The following is a 25527-nucleotide window of genomic DNA, read 5'->3' on the forward strand; positions in this document are numbered from 1 at the left end:
CCTCCGGAGTAGCTGGGACTACAGGCGCCCGCCACCTCGCCCGGCTAGTTTTTTGTATTTTTTAGTAGAGACAGGGTTTCACCGTGTTAGCCAGGATGGTCTCAATCTCCTGACCTCGTGATCCACCCGTCTGGGCCTCCGAAAGTGCTGGGATTACAGGCGTGAGCCACCGAGCCCGGCCAGCAGGTGTCTCTTTTTTTGTGGTTGAAGCCAAAGGGATGAAATAAGCCCCGGTCTCCTGTAGCGCTGCCAGGCTTATTAGGTGGAGGAAAATATCCACCTAATAAACTGTGGTCAGACAGGTTATCTGCTCTCAAACCCTGTTTCCTGATAAGATGTTATCAATAACAATGCATGCCCGAAACTTCATTAGCAATTTTAATTTCACTTCGTCCGGTGGTCCTGTGATCTCACCCTGCCTCCATTTGCTTTGTGATATTTTATTACCTTGTGAAGTATGTGATCTCTGTGACCCACACCCTATTCGTGCACTCCCTCCCCTTTTGAAAATCGCTAATAAAAACTTGCTGGTTTTACGGCTGGGGGAACATCACCGATCCTGCGACATGTGATGTCTTCCCCGGACACCCAGCTTTAAATTTCTCTCTCTTGTGCTCTTTCGCTTTATTTCTCAACCCAGCGAAGACACTTCGGAAATAGAAAAGAACCCACGTTAAACATCGTGAGTGGGTTCTCCTGATAATGAGAGAAGTGGCATTGAGAGAGATATTTGGGGTATAGGATACAGTCCAAGGAGTCTAAACCTGAAGTTTAGATTCTGAGCATCCTACTTGTAATGTGAATGGGGTTACCAGATAAAATACAGGACATCTATTTAAATTTGAATTCCAGATAAACAACAAATATGGCGATTTGAGACATACTTATATATTTAAAAATTCATTGTTTATTTGAAATTCAAATTTAATGGGAAGATTTATATTATTATAATTATTTGCTAAATCTGGCAACTATATAATGAAGGCAATATAACTTTGCTGTAATTGACTTGAGAAAAGCACCATTGTCTTCTTGTCTTTGGATTTTTTTCTTGTCTGTTTCTACAGCTAAAGGGATCAAAACTGCAGAATTTTACCTGGGTCACGGAAATGTTTTGCTTTTTGTCTGGAGAAATTCATTGACATTATTATGCTCTCCATACATCAGTTATTCCACTGAGTGCATAGTATATTGCAATGTATTACACCTGGCCCTAAAGATATAAAGAATATAAGAAAATTATTTCGTTATTAAACTTACATTCTTATAGTACATCTAGGACATGCATGCAAACTAGTAATGACATAACAGAGAACACGATAAGTGTCATTAAGGGGGAACTGAAAAATTCTGAAGGGTTTCAGAAGAAGAAAAACAGTATTTCCAGATTGTGTGATGGAAAGGTTAAAAGTTACATGGAGGCATAAGAAGGGACTTCTGTTTTCTGTCAATATGGCACAGTAGATATTGTCCAACCACGGAACCCCTAGAAATGCTGAATAAAATCTAGAAAACAAGCTTTCATAGGTATAGTTTAGCGCATTGGGGATGGGGGAACTCCCCCATGAGTTGCTAAAAGGGTGAGTGACAGAATAGAGAATAGAAACAAAGCACTAATAACCTGTGTGGTACACTAAAACCTAATCATCACTCTTCATGAACGATTTATTGACTTCAATGAACTAATGGTTTGTATTTTAAAGTGCAGATAGAAACTAAGAGACAAAATCTTGGACCTACTTGTAGCCGCACTCAGGGATGGCCGTACCCTTAATAAAAGGATGGTAGGAAAGAAATTGGTCTGTCGGTGAACACAGACAGTAGAGATAATTCTATCTCCACAAACAGAAGGCACAATATAAGATGGCTGAAATAATTTCTGCTTTTGAGTAGGATGCAGATTTAAAAATATATCCACCAAAAAATAATAAATAATAAACATATACAGACATATGTCCCTTAAAAACAGAGAGCTGTTCTGAGAAATGCACCGTTAGGTGATTTTACTGCTGTGCAAACTTAGATGATATAGTCTACTACATATGTAGACTATATAAAAGGTATATATAAAAAGGTATAGACTTTTGCTCCTAGACTACAAAGCTATACAACCTGTACAGCATGTTACTGTACTGAATACCGTAGGCTATTGTAACACAATAAGTACTTGTATATCTAAACATACTGAAACATGGAAATGTTACAGTAAAAATACAATAGAAAAGATAAAAAATGGTACACCTATATAGGGCAATTACCTTAAATGGAGCTTGCAAGACCGGAAATTGCTCTGGGTAAATCAGTGCGTGAGTGATGAGTGAATGTGAAGGCCTAGGATATTACTGTACTCTACTGCTATAGACTTATAAACACTGTACACTTAGGCTACACTAATTTATAAAAAAAAAAATTCTCTTCAATAACATTTTTACTTCATAAAATTTTTAATTTTTAAACTTTTTGACTGTTTTGAAGTAACAATTAGCTTAAAACAGAAACGCATTGAACAGGTGCACAAAAATTCAGCTATCCTTTTTATCCTTTTTATAAATAAAAATGTATTCTGTGTTTATTCTATAAACTTTATTGGATTTACAGTTTTTTTTTTTTTGAGACGGAGTCTTGCTCTGTCGCTAAAGTTTTTTTATTTTTATTTTTTAAAGATTTTGTTGAAAACTAAGACCCAAACATACACATTAGCCTAGGCCTACACAGGGTCAGGATCAATATCACTGTCTTCTGCTTCCACATCTGTGCCACAGGAAGGTTTTCGAGGACCATAACACGCATGGAGCTGTCATCTCCTAGGATAACAATGCCTTCTTCTATAAGACCTCCTGAAGGACCTGCCTGAGGCTGTTTTACAGTTACCTTTTTTTATATAAGTAGAAGATATACACTTTAAAAATAATGATAAAAACTATAGTATAGTAAATACATATATCTGTAACATCATTGTTTATTATCTTTATCAAGTGTTATGTACTATACATAATTGTATACAATATACTTGTATATGACTAGCAGCACAATAGGTTTGTTTACACCACCATCACCACAAACATGTAAGTGACGTGTTGCACTATGATGTTATGATAGTTACTGTGTTACCAGGTAATAGGAGAAAATTTTCAGATCCATTATAATCTTATGGGACCATCATTGTATATGCTATCCATTGTTGACCAAAACATGGCTATGCAGTGCATGACTGTACATGATATTCTACAGAGGATCAACAGGTATGGATGCCTGGAAGCCTTGAGGAGCTAAATCTCAGCAAGAAATGAACCTTACATGAAGGAGAAGCAAGTCAAGACAGCTTCCATGCCTAGGGGTACGTATCTTGCCTATGTACTGGTGGGCAGCAAGTGACCTGTCATAGATTGAAAGACTTTGCAGGAATGAGGAGAAACCAGCCTAACTAGAATCTGTGTGGACTGGCAAAGAGGACTGAAATTTGGAAGAGTCCTAGATGCAAAAACTAATCAATGTGCCTGACAATTTCTCCCACAACTTCCTGAACTTTGAGGAGAGAAGTGTCAGTAAAATAAAGGTATGGAACCAAATTTATGCAGTCTTACGCATTTTGGGGTGCAAAGCTTCCAGAATCCTGCTAGAAAGGAATTCAATGGTAGAACAAAACTATTAAAAGCTGTAGCCCAAAGCAACTCAATATGACCCCAGTGGAATTTGAATGATGAGCCCCTTACCCTAGCCACTAGGCCTGCCCACTATGAGATACAAACACTCTGTTTAGAGTTAGATAGAAAGTATGAGATATATTAAGAAACAGGAAAATGTGATAAATACTCAAGAATGAAAGTCAATAGAGACAAACTCACAGATCATCCAGATTCTTTAATTAGGAAGTATTACATTGAAATAAGTATCATAAGGCCGGGCGCGGTGGCTCAAGCCTGTAATCCCAGCACTTTGGGAGGCCGAGATGGGCGGATCACAAGGTCAGGAGATCAAGACCATCCTGGCTAACACGGTGAAACCTCGTCTCTACTAAAAAATACAAAAAAAAATCTAGCCGGGCGAGGTGGCGGGCGCCTGTAGTCCCAGCTACTCGGGAGGCTGAGGCAGGAGAATGGCGTAAACCTGGGAGGCGGAGCTTGCAGTGGGCTGAGATCCGGCCACTGCACTCCAGCCTGGGCGACAGAGGGAGACTCCGCCTCAAAAAAAAAAAAAGAAATAAGTATCATAAATATGCTAACGGATTTTGCAAAAAAGATGGATATAATGAATGAAGATAAATGGAGTTTCAGAAGAAAAATAGATACCTTTCAGAAAAATAAACAAATGAGAATCTAGAAATCAAAACTAAAATATCTGAAAAAAAGTTTTTTAATTTTCAGCGACTAGGAATACAATAGAAATTCTTCAACCTGGAGAAAGAAATCTACAATAAACCTATAGTTACTTAAGTAAAATATGAAAGCCTTACACCTAAGCTGTGAAACAAAGCAAAGATGCCCATTCTCAATACTTCGACTCAAAATTTTGCTGGAATCTACAAAACAAGATACTAGAATGAATAAATAAATTTAGCAAAGTCACAGTCTACAAAGTCAATATAAAAAATATATCCTATTTCTCTATATTAGCAAGAAGCAATTGTGAAAAGACAATTAAAAAACACTTATATTAGCACTGAAGAACGCAAAATACTTGAGAAGAAATTCAAGATAAGATATGACAGTCCTACACAATGAAAACTACTAAATTTTTCTGAGAATTAACAAACAGAGGCCGGGCGCGGTGGCTCAAGCCTGTAATCCCAGCACTTTGGGAGGCCGAGACGGGCGGATCACGAGGTCAGAAGATCGAGACCATCCTGGCGAATACGGTGAAACCCTGTCTCTACTAAAAAATACAAAAAACTAGCCGGGCGCGGTGGCGGGCGCCTGTAGTCCCAACTACTCGGGAGGCTGAGGCAGGAGAATGGCGTGAACCCGGGAGGCGGAGCTTTAGGTGGGCGAGATCCGGCCACTGCACTCCAGCCGGGGCGGCAGAGCAAGCCCCCGTCCAAAAAAAAAAAAAAAAAAAAAAAAACAGAAAGATAGTCTATGTTAACTGAGGTGACTGATGTTGTGAGAGGCCACCACAAGGCAATTTCTTACTTACTTCCCTGGTTCTGATGGCATGGGATTCTCCTTGCCTTTCCTCTGCCTCTATGTCCCTTGCTTCCCACCTCACTTCCTTTGGCACAGCTGCAGACTATAAAATTATCTAACACATAATTGTTGCTCTCAAGTAATTTATAATCTTTGCAATGACCAAAGTTTTCTTGATTCTGGCAATAAAATGTATATGTTAATTTTTCTAGTGTTGGCCCTGAAGGCAAACTAAATACCTCAAAGGTCGGTCTTCATTTACTTTGTGTATTGAAAATCTCCATTGTTAAATCTAAATCTAAAACCTGTATCAAACAAAAGGAAAATCAATAGATTATTTGCAGTTTTAATGATTATTGTAAAGTTGAAAATAATTCATGGCCGGGCGCGGTGGCTCAAGCCTGTAATCCCAGCACTTTGGGAGGCCGAGGCGGGCGGATCACGAGGTCAGGAGATCGAGACCATCCTGGCTAACATGGTGAAACCCCGTCTCTACTAAAAATACAAAAAACTAGCCGGGCGTGGTGGCGGGCGCCTGTAGTCCCAGCTACTCGGAGGCTGAGGCAGGAGAATGGCCTGAACCTGGGAGGCGGAGCTTGCAGTGAGCCAAGATCGCGCCACTGCACTCCAGCCTGGGTGACACAGCGCGAGACTCCGTCTCAAAAAAAAAAAAAAAAAGAAAATAATTCATTTGCTACCAAGCTAAAAACTGCATCTACCTCATTCAATAATAACCAAGGACAAAATGAATTGTAACAAAAATTTAATATATATTTGACTAGATCTAATTAGCATTTCATATGATATTTAAAATGTTTTAGCGGTGTTTTTACTGGGTCATATTGGAAGGTGCCTTTTGAATAGGAACTCAACTTGAGTGACTAATCCTGCACTTCATAGGCACAATGTTTCACCTCTTATTTAATAAAAATTTCAAAAAGTAGACAATTGGTAAGATGTTTTCATTAACTCTAAAGGGGCTCAGCAAACTAATCAAAGGCATAAGCTTAGTCTATCAGATTGAGCAGTTTCTAAATGGCCACCTCATCTGATGCTAAGCTTCAAATGGATGAATGTAATTGTTTTAAATGTTGCTACTTGTAAGTTAAAACACAATAGTAGCATCTATATTAAATGGCTAATATGAATAATCAAGGGTATATATTTAATTTAGATTTACTATTATAGGCATATTTTCATGTGTTATATCATCATATTTCACAAAATTTGTTTTCCAATCAATTGCTTGATACTACAGTGTGTTTCTAATGTATGCAATCGTCTGTGAGTTTGAATTTATATTGGCAAAATAATCATCTCTATCCCTTGGAGGTATGGGTTTAGGTCACAAATTTGAGGACCATAATTATCATTTGTTTTTCCCACTGTTAAAGCAGAGAGAGAAGTGATTTTGAGAAATTAAGTAGTTCAGCACAATTGCTTTACATATGAACATTTTTATTTGCTTCATACCCCATCCATGTTTAAGAGAAATGAGTTTCAAAAGACTAACCTAAATCTTTAAAGTTTGTATGACTTCAGGACTCATTGCTGTTGAAGGCAAAATTAAAGTACCGAAAAGTTCCTTTTGAACAGGAACTTAAGTGAATAAACCCAGTGCCTTATAGACTTAAGTTCCACATACAAAAGAGCAAATATATAAATGCAAAGGGAAAAAGGAGCAGTTAAGGGAGGTCATTTCAAACAACTGTCATAAACAACAATAATCATTTATGAAACTTAGTAAAATAAAACACTCTCACTAATACCTTAATTTCTAATGTCTTTAACTAATTAAGTTAAATTCATTGTAGACAGATTAAAATACAAACTATCTCAAGTAAAATGCATCTATTTTTTCAAAATATATAATTGTGGCTGTATCATTGATTTTTCAACTCATGCTTCTTATTTTAGTGGTATGTACTCCCAGATGAGTAATCTAATGGAAATATTTTACATAATAGCACAAAATACAGGACATTTCCCTCCCTGTACCATAGATACCTTGTCAAGTTGATTTAATTAAGAATGCATTATAAGGTTATTATGATAGGAAGTAAGCTTTGTTTACAAATTTTAAAACCATCAGATTATTTTATTCATTCAAAAAACCTTTAGTGACAGAATTGATTAACTGGTCAACAAAAATTCATGATTTCTCTCAGGAATGTAAGCATTTCTATTGGGAAGCAGCTGTCTATGCAAAGTCTATAATTCCAATCCTTTGTGAGTAAAAGAGATGGATGCCACTTCAGGCTGAGAAACAACAGCTCTGGTTTATTCTCACTCTTTTCTGACCTGCCAGATAAATGCAGAGGACTTCAAGGTCCTAAAGGATATTGAAGATACAGAATGGAAAGAGCTTAAGGTCTTGAATCACTGGATACAAGGCTACTTATCAACCAAGAACACCTATATTAGACTATTACTTGAGCAGAAAAGAAAAAAACTCTACTTATATAAACTCACCAAAAGGAAAAAAATTTTGCTTTCTTTCTAAATTTTATAACTTTTCTTTCTTTCTTTCTTTTTTTTCTTTGGCAGAGTCTCACTCTGTCACCCAGGCTGGAGAGCAGAGGCACAATCGTGGCTCGCTGCAACCTCCGCCTCCTGGGTTCAACCAATTCTCCTGTCTCAGCCTCCCAAGTAGCTGGGATTACAGGGGCGTGCCACCATGCCTGACTAATTTCTGTATTTTTATTAGAGACAAGGTTTTGCCATGTTGGCCAAGCTAATCTCAAACTCCTGACCTCAGGTGATCCACCTGCCTCAGCCTCCCAGAGTGCTGGAATTGTAAGTGTGAGCCACCACACTGGCCTAAATTTTATAGCTTCTGATATCATCTTAACTAATATAGATATTGGTAATTTGAAGTGGGATACATCCTTTGAAAAATGCCTTGAATGTGTCACAGTGGCTTAGTGATCAGACAATGAAGAAATTGATAACAGAAATGGAAAATACGAAAGACTCTATTAGGCAATGGCAAAAGATTTGGTAAAACTGTCAACATCAATACGCTGAAAGTCATTCAGCCTATAGCTCTAGAGGAAAGGTTAGAAAAAATCAGAATGTCGATATGGTAGTATAAATTTGTTATTAGCCCCCTATGATATTTTGTATTGTTGTATATTTTAATTTTTCACATATTTTAAGAACTACAAATAATTACTATTATTGTTGTTTTAAAAATAGTATGTGATTGGATTTATCCACATATTTATCTTTACCTCTTGAATTTACATGTTTCTATCTCAAATTATTTTACTTCTGCCTGAGGAATTTCCTAAGTGTTTCTGTTCATTCAGATCTGCTGGTGGTGACTTCTCATTCTTTATTTTTCTGAAAATGTTATTAATTATTTTGTCTACATTTTGAAGGGTTATTTGCTTGATGTAGAATTCAGGTAGGCAATTTTTCTCTAGCATTTTTAAGGTGTCATCCTATTGATTTCTGGCTTCCATCATGATTTTGTTTTATGTATGTATTTTTTAACTTTCATTTTACGTTCAAGGGTACATGTGTTGATTTGTGTTATGGGTAAATTTTATGTCACCTGAGTTTGGTGTACAGATTATTTCATCAGCCAGGTAATAAGCATAGTACCCTATAGGTGGTTTTTTGATCCTCTCCCTATTTCCACCCTTTACCCACAAGCAGGCCCTAGTCTCTGTTGTTCTCTTGTGTCCACGTGTATTCAGTGTTCAGCTCTCACTTGTAAGTGAGAACATGTGGCATTTGGTTTTGTGTTCCTGTGTTAATTTGCTTAGGATAATGGCTTCCAGCTCTATCTATGTTGCCATAAATGACATGATCTTGTTCCTTTTTATGGCTGCATAGTATTCTATATTATATATGTACCATATCTTCTTTATCCATCTACCATTGAGGGGCATTTAGTTTGATTTCATGTCTTTGTTATTGTGAATAGTGCTGAGATGAATATACGCATGGATGTGTCTTTATGTTAGAACAATTTATAGTCTTTTGGGTATATACCCAATAACAGATTGCGGGGTCAAATAATTTTGTTCTGAGTTCCTTGAGGAATTGCCACACAGCTTTTCACAATGGCTGAACTAATGTATACTACCACCAGTAGCATATAAGCATTAAGCATTTGCTTTTTGCCACAACCTTGCTAGCATCTATTATTTTTTGACTTTTTAATAAATGGCTTCCATAATTTCTGCTGAGTATTTACCTGTCAGACTTTGAAGGTGAAGTGTCTTTTTCACTTTTCCTGCTTTTAAGATTTTCTATTAGACTTTGGTTTTCAGAGTTTTGCTATTATATGCCTGCGTATGATTTATTTGTATTTGTTATGCTGGATGTTTTCTAGCACAGTCCTTCTCTGAGTCTTTCTCTTGAGTCCTTTATCAGTTGTTAAAAAAAATCCTGGCTATGATCCATTCAAATATTACTTCTGCTACACTTTTTACTTTTTCCTGGAACTCCTGATCATATCCATGTGTTTCATATGTCTCTAATGTCCTTTCTCTTTTGAGCATTCAGGCCTCAGATTTTCTATTGAATCCTATCCTCTACTGTTTTTAAATTTCTATAGGGCTTAATTTGAGCCTTGAGTATCAATTTGCTTTACAATTTGTAATTTGATAACAACTTCTCTAACTTTTCATCTTTTTCCCATTTTTCTAAATTCTTTAATGCATTAATTACAGCTATGTTAATGTTTCTATCTGCTAACTCTAATAACAGAATCACCCTGTGGATTTGCTATATGGTCTGGCATTTTCTTTGTATTTCTGATCATATTATCCTATCGCTTAACATGTCTAGTGGTATTTAATGAAACACACAAATTGTGTGTGAAAAGTTGTGGTGACTCCAAACAATATTGACTTCTTCCAGATAAGTTTTCCCCACCAATTGCTGCTTGACAAATGAAATCGAGAGGCATAGCTATCCTCATAATATAATCAGGGACTCAGCTAAGTCAAGTCTGGATTGCTGTTTTGTTGAGGCTCCTTTAGTTTGTACTCATTCCTATGAGTACAATTCCTATGAGTACTCATTCCTATGAGTACAAACTCCTAGTTTGTACTTTTTCGTACTCATAATTGGGAGTCAAAGATCTCCTCAGGGCTTTCCCCTGACATCAGGCTGTGTTCACTAGGGCCCCTTCCCCTGGTAGATCTTGATCAGTACTCCTGTGTAAGACAGGTAACAGTAAACCAGGTCATGAAGGGGCTTATAGGCCATTGTGAGAACTTCAGCTTTTAAATTGAAATGAGGCACCAATGGAGAATTTTATCAGAGAAATGACATGAAAATTACATTTTAAAAAGTTCACTTGGTTGGTTTAATGTGAATAAATTGTAAAGGAGCAAGGTGAGGGGTAAGAAGATCATTTAAAAGTCTAGGAGGGGCCGGGCGCGGTGGCTCACGCCTGTAATCCCAGCACTTTGGGAGGCCGAGGCGGGTGGATCACAAGGTCAGGAGATCGAGACCATGGTGAAACCCCGTCTCTACTAAAAATAGAAAAAATTAGCCGGGCGCAGTGGCGGGCACCTGTAGTCCCAGCTACTCGGGAGGCTGAGACAGGAGAATGGCGTGAACCCGGGAGGCGGAGCTTGCAGTGAGCCGAGATTGCGCCACTGCACTCTAGCCTGGGCGACAGAGCAAGACTCCGTCTCAAAAAAAAAAAAAATAAATAAATAAAAAAATAAAAGTCTAGGAGGAACAGATAGAAGTCTGTTGCAATCTTCTAGTCTATAGATGGCGATTCAGACAGAGAAGTGGTTAAGATGCTATACATACTTTGAAATTACAGAAAACACCATTCCTTGATGACTAGATACAGGATTAGAGAGAAAAAGAGGAGTCAATGATGAACCCAAGTTCTCGGCCAAAGCACTTGGAAGGATTTGTGCTATTAATTGAGATGAAGATGGCTTTTACAGATTTTGGGACGTGTGAGAGGGTGTGGGGGGAAAGATTGGGAACTGAGTTTGGGAGTCACTAACTGCAAACAGATATAGAAACCTGATATTCAGAGAAAAGATCTGGCTGGAGAGAAAAATTTGTGAGTGGTATTTAATTTGACAATGAAAATTCATTTAAATAAAACATGAAGAACTTCTAAGTACATGGAACCAAACTGAGAATTGGGAATATTTAATGATGATTTTTTCCTTCATTTCTGTCATAATTTTGAGATTATGTTGTCCATGAAGAGCTGAGATGATTGCCTAAATTCTAGTAAAGTGAATGTTGGTTTTGCCAGAATAAATAAGCTTGCCAATTTCAATCTATAATTTTGAAACTTTCAATACATATTTATCAACTATCAGTAATATATAGGCTGCCAAGCTCAGGCTGATGTAGAAGACATTCAAGACATTTTGATTTCTTTCTGGGAAGATAAGCTGGATTTTTCAACAATGGTGCATCCACTCCCTGTTCTTGTACTCGGTTTAATAAGTTCCAAATCTATCTTTTCTACTATTACGTCATTTCTTACAATGCCCAAATTTTTAATATAAGTATATGTGAGTAGAAAGGCAATAAATTAGTTATAACATAACTTTTCATTTTGGGAAAGAAAATAAGCTACAAAAATGGAGCTAGAGATTAGGATAAGAAACTGAAAAAGAAAACACTAGATACCTTGTCATAATTGGGAGTCAAAGAGCTGGGGATCAGCGATATGTGGAGTTGAAGAATTCTGACAACAATGTTAAATAGGTGGGTGATACCTGATTTGTTTTTCAACTTCTGAACAGAACTGGCACTTAGAGAAAAGAGGAAAATTATAAGACACATCTGATAACATTTCCGAATGTTAGTCTCCCCATTTCAAATAATTTGCTAATGTAAGAGAAAGCATAAAAGTATTATTCACTTAGGAATTCCTATTTTAAAAGATAGAATATATGCGTGATGTACATATACATATATTGTCTTTATATATATAGATATATTTTTTACATCTTCACTATTGTGTTTATTTTGGAAATAAATTTTAAAATTAAAATTTGGCATGAATTATGGTATTGTCCCAGTTGGAGTTGAGTCCACTCCCTCTCCCCAGCTGCAATCCCATTGCAGGCATTCCTATACCTATTTCTATGGCCCCCTTTGAATAAAGTCTGCATTACCATCTTTAACAAGTGACAGAAATATTTTTTCTTTAACAGTATCTATCTTTTTGGTTTTTTCTGATATAACACTTTAGACAACTATTTCAGTTAACTTTCCACCTACCGGTCCTAAATTAGGTAGGAGGTGATACTGTTGTATAATGTATAGAACATGTAACTTAATACATGTTATGAAAGTTTTGGTGATTATTTCAAATTGTTGATGATCGTGAGACAGCCAGGTGGGAAGGGATCCCCAAAGAAACTCCAACCAGCCTGTACACTGGGAAGAGTGCACACTAGAGTAGAAACACAGAAGTTCATGCTATTTGCAGCAGGGAGGAGCCTGGCCCCTCCTCTTCCTGGGTGGAACCTGGGATTCCAGCTGCGAGGCTAGAAGCACACTAGCAGGGACTCAGGCCTTGCAGAGAGTCCCTGCTTCAGGGACTCAGGCCTTGCAGAGAGTCCCTGCTTCTCTCTTTTCCTTTTCACCCCATAAACCTTCCCCTCCTTACCCTTCAAAATTTTCTGCTAGCCTAATTTTTTATGGCCATGTGATAAGGACCCCTGATTTTAGCTGAACTAAAGTAAGAGTCCTACAACAAAATAATTAAATTTTGCTAATCTTAATGAATCTCAGGATAAAATATGTTAGTCTTAATTTATGCTTTATTTGGGGCAAACTATTAATATTCTTCTTTCTTTAGAAACATTAGCCTGATAAAAAACATTGTTTATGTAAATAATTGTTTCAGACAACCAAAGTTTCCAAGGAAACATGCTTTGAGTTCCTCAGCAGAATATGCAAATGAAAACCTCTTTTCTGTGTAAATTGCCTCTAAGTGAGGAACAAAGCTTGAAACAATAAGCCAATCCAAAGACATAAAAAGGAGAAGCAACTGGCAGATGAAAAGAAACAACTGACTCTAGTGGCTTTTTTCAATAGCCAAGAAAATCATTCTTTTTTGCTTTGTAGATTTTAGTATCCACTATCAATATTTGCCTATTATCAACTGGGGAGAGATTAAACGTAAATTGGGTCTAAATGCTCTTGAATTTGCCTGGTGGTGTTTTGTCTCTGAATGTTATCTATTCTGCTAGCTGATTTTTGATACTAAATTGCCCCATAGAGCAGTTTGCAGCTGTTTCTAGCCTTCTTTCTATAGCAGAAATCAATGTGACTTCCCTGCTGAAAAAATGAAAAGAGGAAAAATACGAGAAGAAGAAAAATACGAAACAAGAAAGTTCTTGCTAGTTGTAGCATTATAAAAGATAATTATGTATCCAGAATACATTTACACAGATTAACCATTTTACCCATTAGATAATTATTTTATTCAAATAAAAGTATTATTAAGTATCTACTATATAGTATTAAGTATTTTATCCAAATAAAGTATTATTAAATATTATTTTATACTAAAAAAGTAGAAAGAAAAGAAGTAGTACTATAAGATGCCATCACATCTGATATTTGTAAACCGAGCTTTAAACCATACCATCTATCACTCCCCTCTTTTAAATTCTTAAGTCAACAAACAGGTATAGCTTCCTATGGATGTACTGTGCAATCACACCTTTGTTGCTACAAAATGAAACAACTCATAGTATCTATGTGGATGATAAAGTCTTGCCTATGCCTGCTCTAAACTGTGCCTGGTTGTGAAAACTATACTATGAATATAGCAGTTTTTTAAAGCAGCTCATGTTTCCAAAGAGAGACAAGGAAGACCAAAAGGAAGAGACCGTAGGAGTGAATATGGGAGAATTTTTCTAAGGATGTTGCTAGAATCTTAGCACATGTTGCAAAAATAATGAAACATGAGAGTTCCCTGATCCCTTCATGGGACTTGAAACAGGGGCATGGCTCATTTGCTCCCTTACAGGAGGAGGAGCATGCAGACGGGCAGGCACCTGGGCAAGCGCTTTTGGGCTCCAGCCCCACGGTAGCATCTAGGAGTGTGTTACGATTAATGCCCTTTTAGCAGTTGCCATTTGCAGATGGCTAAGTGTTAACCAGCTCAGGGGAGAGTCAGGGTGACAGCCTTTTACATCCTGCCCTCTTGGTACCAGGGTCCTTGTCCGGCATCCAGGAAGAAACAGGTCACATGGACTTGAAGGATGGTGAATACGGGGATTTTATTGAGTGCTAGAGGTGGCTCTCAGCAGGATGGATGGGGAGCCAGAAAGGGGATGGAGTGGGAAGATGATCTTCCCCTGGAGTTCAGCTGTCCTGTGGCCAAGCTCTTCTCCCACAGTCCCCAGCCAAATTCCTCTTGGCGTTGACACTCCTCTTCTCTTTTCCTCTGCCACTCCACTGTGCTGCTCTGCTAGTGGAGCTTGGGGTTTATATGGGCACAGGATAGGGGTGTGGCGGGCCAAGTGGTCTTGGAAAAAGGCACCATTTCAGCACCAAAACAGGAATGCCTATTCCTATTTACGCCCATGGGTTTCCAGGCTTGAGGGTGGGGCCTTTGCCAGGGAACCACCCACTTCTACCCAGTATTTTCCTGCCTCCTGTCCATATCAATAAAAGGACTTCTCTTAAAGGATACATGAATAGTTCAGCACATAGATAAAGGAGAGGTATACAGAGAGCAAATTAAAAACATTCAGAAGAGATAGCCACAATACGTTGTGAGACCAAATAGAAATGGATAAACACTAAATACAGTAGGCAGATGAGACTGACTTGTATCTGAGTTTGAATTTTCCCAGAGGCAAACCCAGTGAAAAAGGTTAGAATGTAAGTAATTTGTTTTTTCAGTGATCGAGGTAAGTGTCTACAGAAGAATAGAGAAAAAAAGGGAAAAAAATAAAATCAATAGAAGCTGCATTACAAGTAAGCTACCACTGAGGGCAACTGGAACTAAGTACCACTAATGAACTCCAGGAGACAGTGCAAAACATGCATCAGACTTATCCCAAATGAGAAGCAAGCAACCTGTAACAATTATACATCACATCTTCTCCAAAATTTCTGGTGACTTGTTTTGGAGGTATTACACCTCCAGAACTTCTGATTTGTATTGTATGCGGCCTAAGCAAACTAATACAAACATAAAATTCCCTAAATGGAAGAGTGCCCTAAGTGGAAGAGCCATGTATTTGCAAAAAGCAATCCTTTAGAGTGAATGCCAACAGGATATGGATGAGGCACCAAAGACATCTGTGAAAGTTACAACCACCAAGATGAGATCTGGTCACATATAGCGAGAGCGCATCCTATAAATTCAAGAACTTTTTTGTCAGATGGCTAGAATTGACAGTTTTAAAAATAATATCTGTGTTTAAGGGGTCAATAGAAGAAAAATGGTACTGATGGAGCTCAGGACACACACTACCCCAAAAATATGGCACTGTGGCATTTAAGAAAACAGCAGAAGCAGGACAGTCTCTCTGATTTTCTCCCAACATTTTCCTCTGAAGCAGGCCATAAAATAATTCTTGATCTTTCTTTGAAGTAGGTCATAGGCCCTCATTCCGGGGTGCCCTCTTCATACCCAGAAGAAAAGAACATCCTTATTGTCACAGGTCACGACTATCTGGGGCCAGTGTCACACAGGCAGTAAAAAGAATTTACTAAAACAGTTGTACGTAAAGAACAGCAGACTTATTAGAAGTATGGAAATATGTTGCAAGGGTGTAATGGGCAAGTCAGCAAGATAGGAACTGACTGCAGGGAAACAAAGGCTTGCTGAGGACTTCGTAGGATGGTGCTTGTGCTGTGGGCTGAAGAGGGTTTTGTGCAATACTGATAACGCCAAGGTTGTAGTGAGCTAACTTAAATTTTTATTTCGGCCGAGGGTTTGGCAATATTTGGGTACAGGAAGATTATGAATTATTTGTGCAGGAGGGCTGTGTGTTCTGGACCATGAAAAACAACTTAGAGCATATCTTCTTTTTCTTTCTGCTTTTTCCTGCTCCTGCCAGTCTGACTCCTTTTCCCTAATTAGGACTCCACACTTACCTCTGAAGACATAGGGACACAAAGAAGAATCAGAACAAACAGGCCTTGCTAAATTCCTCCCAGTTTATTATTATTAAATCATACCCACTTTGTCCAATCATACTTCCCTACAACCGTACATTCTTCATCAAGCCTGAGCATTAAATATCTGAGTTAAAAAATACACAGGTTTCCCTGTTTCTTCAGGTCATTTCTGAAGGCTCCCGTGTCATGTAAAACAGTAAATAAATTTGTATGCTTTTCTCATTAATCTGGCTTTTATTACAGGTGCCTCAGTCATTAACCTACCAGTAGGTAAGGAAAAGATGTTATTTTTTTTCTCCCCTCCAGTGCATTTGAGAAAAAAATGCAGAACATAACAGAAGAGTGTAAGAGAAGAATGGGCTACGGCACAGAGTATAATGCAGAGGACCAAGAAACAGTGCAATTGCAGCTACAAGAATAATAGAAGTACACCTGGAAGGGTGGCAAAGACTTGCAATTCAATAGCCAGACGCTAAACAAATTAAAAAGAAGCTTAAAGACCTGTGGCAAACTTTCAAAAATTATCACAATGTCAAGAAGACAAAATATGGGTCAAGGCAGAAAAGGATGATGAAAAACCGAATAGTAAGATGAATAAATTGATATCCAGGTCAAAATAGTACAAAGCATTCATACACCCTTTGATAAACCCGTCTCCATGATACCAGCAGATATAGAGAAACAAAATTGCATAGCCAAACTCAAATCCAAAGTAAGTATCTCCATTGACCAGAAATGGAATATAAATGCAAAACATTGTAAGACACTGATGTTTCAGGGGAGGCTGAGGTGGGCAGATCACGAGGTCAGGAGATCAAGACCATCATGGCTAACACGGTGAAACCCCGTCTCCAGTAAAAAAAAAAAAAAAGAAAATAGACAAAAAATATACAAGAATTATGACAAGAAGCTAAACTATACCAATCACTGGGTTTATGAATTTATCTAACATTTCCTGACCTGGTTCTCAACTGAAGAATCAGAGGGCTAGCCAGAAGCAAATTCAGACTGCTGGTTAGGGTGGGAGGAAGTAGGGGAGGAAGCGAGGGAGGGAGGGAAAGAGAGAGAAAGAGAAACAGTGAAAATTAGAAAACACATAAAAACATAATATCAAAACACAGCTAAGAAAAGTCAACAATTAAAATGTAAATTCATTCCAATTAATTTAAACTTGTAAAAAAATTGGGACAAGGATTTTTAAATAAATATGTTGAAGATTTTCAAGGGAAAAAGGAGGTATAGGTTGCTTTAAATTTAACAAATTATAAAATTTAGAAATCCAGGCCAGGCATGGTAGTTCATGCCTGTAATTTCAGCACTTTGTGAGGCTGAGGTGGGTAGATGGCTTGAGGCGGGTAGATGGCTTGAGGCCAGGAGTTCAGGACCAGCCTAGGCAACATGGCAAAACCCCATCTCTACCAAAAGTACAAAAAATTAGCTAGTGTGGTGGCCCATAACTATCGTCCCAGCTACCCAGGAGTTTAGGTAGGAGAATCACCTAAGCCCGGGAGGTCAAGGCTGCACTGAGTCATGATCGCATCACTGCATTGAAGCCTGGGTGACAGAGTGAGATCCTGTCTGGGAAAAAAAAAGAAAGAAAGAAAAGAGAAGAGAAGAAAAGAAAAAAAATAGAGAATCTTAAAAAATCTATCGAGAATATAGAAAGATCGTTTAAACATCCTGAAAATAAAAAACAATGCCATTAAGGGAGGAGACCACCCCTCATATCATCTTATGCCCAAGTTCTGCCTCCAAAGAATGAAGAAGTAAAAACTAAAAGGCAGAAATGAAGTCTACAGGCAGACAGCCCGGCGCTGTACCCTGGGCCTGGTAGTTAAAGATCGACCCCTGATCTAATCGGTTCTGTTATCTGTAGATTACAGACATTGTATAGAAATGCACTGTGAATATCCCTATCTTGTTTTGTTCCAATCTAATTACCGGTGCATGCAGCCCCCAGTCACGTACCCCCTCCTTGCTCAATCAATCATGACCCTCTCACGTGCACCCCCTCAGAGTTGTGAGCCCTTAAAAGGGACAGGAATTGCTCACTCAGGGGGCTGGGCTCTTGAGACAGGAGTCTTGTGGACACCCCCAGCCGAATAAACCCCTTCCTTTAACTTGGTGTCTGAGGGGTTTTGTCTGCAGCTCGTCATGCTATACCATTAAAATAAAATTCAATACATATGATTAATATAAAAATGGTAACTACTACAGAATGACTAGGGAGATGACATAAGGATGGAACTCATCTTGCATACAGTTCAGAGAAGCTAGAATAAACATAGAAATGTAATTGAGAAGTATAGAAGGTAGGTTGAAAGGCTAAAACTCTTCCTTAATGGGAAAGACTGGTAGAGATAGAATATTGAAGCGATAACTGCTTGAGAATGCTCCAGAATTTTCCATGGTTTCCCAATCTGTGGTTTCACTTACTGCTAGTCAACTGCAGTTCAAAAACTTTAAATGGAAAATTACAGAAATAAAAAATTACATATTAAATTTGTAGAGGACTACGTGCTCACAAACAGGGTGTTCCCCATAAATCCTGCTCTCACAAACGAAGCAGGGCGTTCGGACAAGTCCTGCTCTTGCAAACGAAGCAGGGCGTTCCCAATAAGTCCTGCTCTTGCAAACGAAGCAGGGCGTTGGGGGCCTGTTTATATGTAAACATCTTGAAAATCCAGAAAGTCAGGGAAAGGTCAGAAAAACAACAATGTGTCTTGTGACTTGGCAACATTCCACAAACGACTATATAAAATAAAGTGGAGCGTGCCATTCGAGGCAGCCGCCATGTTTGTCTTGTCTTGTGTGTTCATTCCTTTGTTTAGGAAACACGCGGACCCCAACAAGATTGTGTGCCATTCTGAAGATTGTTATAATTGTTTTATTTCATTGTTAGTTATTGCTGGTAATCTCTTACTGTGGCTAACTTATGAATTAAACTTTTTTGTAGAAATGTTTGATAGGAAAAATCATAATATATATGGGGTTCTTTGATACTCTGTGCCATTCAGGCATCCACAGGGGGTCTTGGGACGTATTCCCTGCAGATAAGAGGGGACTACTGTATTCTGATTTGTTGGCAAACTCCATACATATACACAGTGGGCTGACACTTAAGTACTGGGGCTGAGAAAATAATACTCCATAGTGTGGCACTTTAGCCTGCTGCGTACTCTGAACTTAAGGAGACTGGAGGGCCTTGGAGGGCCTCAGAAGCAGCCAAGTCTCTCTCTGACTTTCTACTGTCTCCTGTCTCCTGTCCCTCCCTTTCCCCTAAAGCGAATCATAGAAACCAGTTTCTCTTTACCAAAGCGAGTCATAGAAACTAGAACCCTTCTCCTCCAAAGCAAACCATAAAATCTAGAAACATTACTATAACCTTCTCCCACCTTCTTCTGTAGAAGCGGGCCATAAAAATGTTCTCTGACCTACCTTGTCTGATAATAGGTCATAAAACTCTCATTCCAGAGGAGTCCTGCAATATACCCAGGAGGAAGAAATGCTACACAGAGAGGCCAACAAGAAACTGAACAGACAGGCCTTGGTGAACTTTTCCCCTCGCTCTGCTATCACTAGATCATACCTTTTTCCAGTTACATTTCTAGATGGTTGTCTATTCTTCATTGAGCCTAAGCATAAAAACGGTTTTTCCTGGGCCTTTTGAGCTTTGCATTCCTGAAGGCTGCTGTGTCATGTAAAATGTTGATTAAATAAATTTGTTATGCTCTTGTTAACCTATCTTTTGTCATAGGAGTGTGGGCTATGATCCTTCTGATGGGCAAGGAAAGGTATTGCACCATTCTGTCCCCACAAGAACATCAAGGAAAAAGTGACAATCCTAAAATCTACCAGAGCCAAACAAAAAATTATATACAAATGACAGTGAGATAGAAGGTAGACTTCTCATCTGCAACAATGTACTTCAAAATTATACAGAATAATTATATTCAAGGAAAGACGGAAGGGAGAAAAAGAAAACTATCAACATAGAATTTATACTTAACTAAAATGTTATTCAAGAGTGAAGGCAAAATAGAAATGTTTTCTGACATGTAACATCTAAAATCTTTTACCCAGTAGTTATTCTCCAAAAGAAAATTTATCCATGAACTATATCAAAGGAATAGTGAAAAGGTGGTAAGTCAGAATATTAGGGTTATCAGATAAACAAAACCAACAGTCTATTTTACCTATATATATATATATATGTATATAAACATACATGCATGAATATATGACACAGATATACATATGTGTATATATATCTATGCAACAGAACATATATATGTATATATATGCATACACACACATATATATAAGAGGAAATTTATTATGCAAATAGGCTCACATGATTATGGAGATCAGGATGTCCCATTATGTGCTATCTGTAAGCTGGAGAACCAGGAAAGCCAGTGGTGTAATGCAGTCCAAGTCCAAAGACCTGAGAACCAGGGGAGCTGATGGTTTAACTCCCAGTTTGAGGCCAAAGATGGTGGAGTTCGCAGGAAAGTGGTTTGTATGTCCCAGTGGAATTCTAAGGAAACCAGAAGCTTCAATGTCCAAGGGAAAGGGAATGTCCTAGCTGCAGGAGAAAGCCAGGGTTTGCATTTCCTTCTCCTTTTTGTTCTATTTAATTGGCCCTTAACAGATTAGATGATGCCCACCCACCTTATTGAGTGTAGATCTCCCTTATTTACTCCAGTGATTCAAATGCTAACCTCTTCAGGAAACACCCTTATCCAGAAATAATGTTTTACCAGTCATATGCATCCCTTAAAGCAGTCTAGCTGATGCATAAAATTATCACAAGAAATGAAAACAAAAGAGCAGTAAATTTGATTAAATTACCTAGTAAATTAACTACACTGTATAAATACTAATTTTGTATTTTAAAAGTAGGGAAATCAAAATTCTTAACTAAAATAACAAGATATGGACATGTTGTAGATTGTTCTATGGGAAAATCATGCAAAGATTTTTATTATTTTGTGGTGCAAGACAAATACTAAAAATTATAGAATTGAATTTTAAATGATCATTATTTAATTATGCTAATGTTGAAATAAACGAAAAGATTATATTTACATGTCAAATACATAAAGTAATGAAAAAATATATATGCATATACATTCATTCAGCTATATTCTGCTTACAAGTGTCATGCCTCATGGCTGTTGAAAATACTGTCCTACCACTGTTTTTATTTAAAAAAATTTAACAATTATGTCGCTATTATTTCAATGCAGCTATAAACAGAGGATAGCTTAGAGATAGATCTACATACTTATGGAAAACATATATAACAAAGGTAATGCAGATCAGTGGTGAATGATGAACTATCTCATACCGAGTCCATCCAAGCAGAGTCCATTAGGATGCCTTTGGAGCATCATTCTGTCTATTTGATCAGACATATCAATGCTCTGTATCTTCACTTTTTATTTTGTCTCCTTGAACTATCATTTCCTGGAGAGTTGTATTTTTAAATCTTCTTCTAAAAGAGTGGATTTGTTCCCCTATCATTTCAATCATTTTTACAGCCAGTTTAGTACTTTTTATATCTAATAATGCCTTTTGCTTTAAAAGTCTATGTTGTCTTATAATAACATCGCTTTTTTTGATTTAATATATTTTTAGTCTATGTTTTTCTCATCCTTTTACTTTTATGTTTTTGTAATATGAAGTTTATCTTGTATGAGAAGCAAGTTTTTTTATTCTAATCTGATAATTTTTTGTTAATTAGAAACTAGTTCAACCATTTATATTTATTTCAATTACAGTTGCATTTGGATTTATTTGTGCCACCTTCTTATGTATTTTTATTGTTTTCTGTTTATATTTTCTGTTTCATTTTGCTTTAACTAATTTTTGTCTTCTTTTGGATTAGAGTCTTGTTTCTTCATTACATTCTACTGTTAGTTTGGAAATGATACACTTGAGAGACTCACCCATTTATTACATTGTGACTACTGCTGTGTTTGGATTTATTTATACCAACTTTATATGTACTTGTTATTGACCTGAGTTTTTTGTTTTCCTGTTTCTTTTTCACTTTTACTCATTTCTTGTATTTTTGAGATTGGAGTTGGGTTTTCTTGATCACATTTTTCCTTCTACTTGTTTGAAAATTGTACTCTGTTAGTATGCACATTTTTAGTTATCCTCAATAACTTCAGATGCATTTGTAACAAGGTCTAAAGTGTTTAATCTCATTGTGAAGTCTACTGTTTCATCTGGCTCTCTCATACGGCCTCTTATTTATTTCCGTGTGTGTGTGTGTGTGTGTGTGTGTGTATGTGTGTGTGTGTTATAAGAGAGAGAGTTGTTGTTTTTTAACCTGTACTCGTATAGCTGAAAATCTGATATGAGTGAATTCTTGAGAGCATATTTGAAGTTGTATTTCACCAGAGAGAAATTGAGTTTGCTTTTGCAAATTTTTTCTGAAGGCATTACCAACCCTGGACAAGTATAAGCTAAATTCCCCATTTAAGTGTTTTAGAACAACTCAGTGGGAATTTAGACCTCAAGCTTACTTAAGGGTTGGTTTATGGACATAAATTCTTATATTCTTTTTTCCCTTCATCCCAGAACAAAAGTTGATACAGGAAAATTTCCTTGCTGTCCCCTTCAGCATTGTGGGTTCTTTAATCTTCATTCTTAAATCTTTACACTAGAATCTGAGCTTTGTGGAAGTGTCTGCTGTAAGACTATCGATCCTGCAAAGGTTCTAGGCTTTATCTCTTATTCCCTGCACTCCATGTCTTCCAGAGTGAAAGCAAGCTTTGGTTCTTTCTTACCTCTACAGTTTCTATTTTCATTTTGTGCTTATTCTTTTAAAATTTCTTTCCTTTCTGCCAGCTAATATGTTTCAAGTTGTTTAAATATTTTAAAAACTGTTATTAGTTTATTCGAGAGGGTCAATTAGGGTATTTTACCTACCTTATTTTTGGAAGTAGTAGCAAACCTATATAATATGATTGAGAACAATTAGTTATTATTTTATTTTTCTGAATTTCCAGTAAAAACTTGAAATTTCCAGAGATAACCATACTAGTTCCAGTCAGCAGCATAAATGTGCGTAACAAATCATAAGCAAGTTTAATGTATTGCCTCTGAACAGAGACTAACACTACTTGGATAGTTTAATAACTTGAGGTTCACAAGTCAGGAGTACATCTTCCTGTCCTCCTTTATTTTTAAAAGTTACTAGATCATAAATTACGAGAGTTAAAAATCCTGAATTCTTAGTATACACGAGCTTGCTACTTCTTTTGACACTTTAAATATTGCTTCTTTTTTACATCATGGCCCTATAAACATGAGAAGAGCAAAGAGCCATTTGATAATTTTTCCTTGTTAATAAATAATTCAGACTCTGAAAAGTTGATCATTCTAATTCCCACGACAAAGTTTTCTGTTAGTACTATTCCACTGAAATTATGTGTTTCTTACCTATGGTTTAATAGCCTAGTAATTATATAATTATATGAGGGTATGTGTTTTGCATTTTAATACATCCATTTAAAGTTGCACATTTGTGTTGTTGTAATAAGTGTGGTTTGCTTAATCAATAGTTTTCTTTGATGTAGAAAAACTGCAAAAATAAATGCAAAAATCATTTTTCAAACTAAAATTGTATATCTCAATGACTTCAGAGATCCTTTTTACTTTCAACTCAGTTCTGGGTAGTAAGATGTCACAGAGCAATTCATAGGAATCTTACATGATGTTTATTTAGAAATATTGCAATATTGAAATGTTAAATGAAATGCTTCACAGTTAAAGACCAGCCTTCCTCTGAATTTCCTGGGTTTAGGTATGGGTGTGAGAAACTTTTACTATAAATGTAAAGTCATCATTTGTGCCTGTTATATTTGCTCATCTTTTCCTTAGTTGATCCATTTTCCAGTGTTATCCACAGTATACTTGTGAGTATAATGCAGAGCCATTAAAAATTGCTTTCTACTTAGTTGATACATTCGAGCAAAATTTGATAATGTCAAGAAACAAGCTTACACAATAATAAAAATCAATAGATCTTGTAATATTTTGCCAAGAGGATGGCACTTTCCTTCAACTACTGATGAAAATGAGGACAAATGCAAGCCAAACAGCATTTAATAGTGTGGAGCCATATGAACTTTAGTAACAGATTTCATCTATCTCATCATTGAAGATTTCAGGATTTTTCTCAGCAAGGTGGGGGAATAAAAATTGTTTGGGCTGGGTGTGGTGGCTCATGCCTGTAATCCCAGCACTTTGGGATACTGAGGCAGGTGGATTACCTGAGGTCAGGAGTTTGAGACCAGCCTGATCAACATGGTGAAACCCCGTCTCCAATAAAAATACAAAAATTAGCTGGGTGTGGTGGCGGGCACCTGTAATCACAGTTACTAAGGAGACTGAGGCATGAGAATCACTTGAACCCAGGAGGTAGAGGTTGCAGTGAGCCAAGATCATGCCACTGCACTCCAGCCTGGGCATCAGAGTGAGACCGTCTCAAAAAAAAAAAAAAAATTGCTGAATGGTGAACATGTTGCTCACCAATATCTATCCAACCAACTAGAAGTACACTGAATATATACGAATCTCTGCAAAGCATGCATGATGGGTGAAAGCAAAGAAGAAACAGTAACATAATAGACATGCTGCACTGCTAATAGGTAATAAATAAAGACTACTATGAGAATGACACTTCATGAGGCTTTGTGCATGAATTAATTTCATTTACTTCTCAAAAAGAGCCTATGGAATAGTGATATTAACGCTACTTTGTAGAGGAATTTATGTCTCCGACTCATATATATCATTCTTAGTTTTAAAAAAACAATTTTTTAGCCATATTATATATATATATCATTATGTTCTCTGTGATTAAATAATAAGGGGACAATCTTAAAGACACATATTAGGTTACCTAAAATCACTGACTCTAAAATTAAGCCAGTAAATAACTATTCTGAGAATAATTACGTAAGAGTAATAATCTGAATTATACCTAAAATTCAAGCAGGGATACTTCTCTGGATTAAATATTTTCTAACTATAAAAGGGACATGTTTATTAAAAATTTTTAGAAGTGGGCTGGGCATAGTGGCTCACGTCTGTAATCCCAGCACTTTGGGAGACCGAGGTGGTAGATCACCTGAGGTCAGAAGTTCAAGACAAGCCTGGTCAACATGGTAAAACCCTGTCTCTATTAAAAATACAAAAATTAGCTGGTGTGGTGATGGGCACCTGTAATCCCAGCTACTCAGGAGCCTGAGGCAGGAGAATCGCTTGAACTCAGGAGACAGAG

The 25527-nt window shown here is 37.2% G+C and overlaps 1 long non-coding RNA gene across 1 annotated transcript in view; it reads right to left on the reverse strand.

Annotated features, from left to right (window-relative positions):
* Window positions 1-453: 453 nt before the first annotated feature.
* Window positions 454-25527, reverse strand: part of LOC116275363 — a 163888-nt gene continuing 138814 nt past the window's right edge. Inside the window, exon 3 of the long non-coding RNA XR_004184408.1 lies at window positions 454-1213. This is a non-coding gene — a long non-coding RNA (uncharacterized LOC116275363). The remainder of the gene's footprint in view (window positions 1214-25527) is intronic.

The sequence above is a fragment of the Papio anubis genome, chromosome 6 (assembly GCF_008728515.1).
Source record: "Papio anubis isolate 15944 chromosome 6, Panubis1.0, whole genome shotgun sequence".
NCBI classification, from domain to species: Eukaryota; Metazoa; Chordata; class Mammalia; order Primates; family Cercopithecidae; genus Papio; species Papio anubis.